At 34.0% G+C, this 1419-nt stretch overlaps 1 non-coding gene across 1 annotated transcript; it reads left to right on the top strand.

The window, feature by feature from the left end:
- The first annotated feature begins 217 nt into the window (after nt 1-217).
- LOC125114280 (U6 spliceosomal RNA) lies at nt 218-321 on the top strand. The gene has a single exon (XR_007131748.1). It is a non-coding gene; the product is annotated as a U6 spliceosomal RNA (small nuclear RNA).
- The last annotated feature ends 1098 nt before the right edge of the window (nt 322-1419 follow it).

Raw genomic sequence — 1419 nt, 5'->3', positions numbered from 1 at the left:
TTATAGTTCTCGGCATATAGGTCCTTTACCTCCTTGGTCAGGTGTATTCCAAGGTATTTGATTTTGGGAGGTGCAATTTTAAAAGGTATCGTATTTTTGTATTCCTTTTCTAATATTTCATTTCTGGTATACAGAAATGCAACTGACTTCTGAATGTTAATCTTATATCCTGAAAAATATGAAAATTAAGTGCTTTTTAAAATAAGATTTTTTTTTAATTCTCACTTTGGTAGCACAAACACTAAAATTGGATGAATACAGAGATTAGAATGATGCCTGCTCAATGTTGACATGAAAATTCATGAAGCATTCTGTGTTTTGTGACAATGGTTAAAAATACTGTATTGTATACTTGAAATTTACAGAGGACAGAGCTTAAATTAATCTTTTCACCACACACGTGCACACACACACACACACACACACGGCAATTACGGTTATAGATATGTTATTTAGCCTGAATGAGGTGATTCTTTTACAGTGTGTACCTAATACCAAAACATCGTGTTGAACATATTAAATATACACAGGTTTTGTTCATCAAATATTTGTCACTAAATCTAAGTGAAAAACATTTTTAAAGATAGGGCTTATTGTTTAGGATGTACACTGTTTCTAAAGTCTCATGAATTATTCTTTCTAAAAGTCAGACACTACAAACAAAGAAGACATAATTAGGGGTTCCCTGATGGCCTAGTGGTTAAGGACTTGGCATTGTCACTACTGTGGCTTTGATTACTGCTGTGGCTGAAATTCAGTCTCTGGCCCGGGGACTCCCACATGCCATAGGTATGCCCTCCCCCCAAAAAAGACGTAATTAATGTTTATTCCGTGTCAGATATTTTATACGCCCTTCCGAATCTGTGTGTTGCTAGAAAACAATTAAGTTGCCATCAACAATTTGTATTCTTTGAAAACCATATTTCTAGTTTTCAATTTCCTCTTTATGTGATGTTATTTTCACTGCAGTAAAGCAAAAAAGTTTACATAATATTTCTGCCAACTTGAAAAATCTGATTTAATTTTCTGTGAATGACTGATTCTCTGTCATTCACATACACTTCTGAGACCACTGCTATAACCTATAATGAGAAGATTATTATTTTCTTTAATGACAGATTTTACCTCTTTTGGGGGATTTGTCTGGTCTTTCTGTTAATTTCAAAGAAACTCCAGAAACCCATTATTCATTTACAGGTAATAGAAAGGGTTAGAGGAAAGGAAACAGTAATTCCAAGTGTCCTGCAAACTGTCTTTTGTCTACACAATTCAAAATCCAATAAATCTCCTAGATCAAATACTGAGTACAGAATTATCGAGAAGAGCTTCTCGTGTTTCCACAAATTTATGGAAATAGTTGAATTTTCTCTATTAATACGTGAGCTTTAGTAGATGGCTGAGTGAGAACTGAGACCTCAG

Source organism: Phacochoerus africanus, chromosome 1 (genome assembly GCF_016906955.1).
Source record: "Phacochoerus africanus isolate WHEZ1 chromosome 1, ROS_Pafr_v1, whole genome shotgun sequence".
Classification (NCBI taxonomy): domain Eukaryota; kingdom Metazoa; phylum Chordata; class Mammalia; order Artiodactyla; family Suidae; genus Phacochoerus; species Phacochoerus africanus.
The sequence above is the reverse complement of the archived record's forward strand: the minus strand, read 5'-3'. Positions and strand labels throughout refer to the sequence as shown.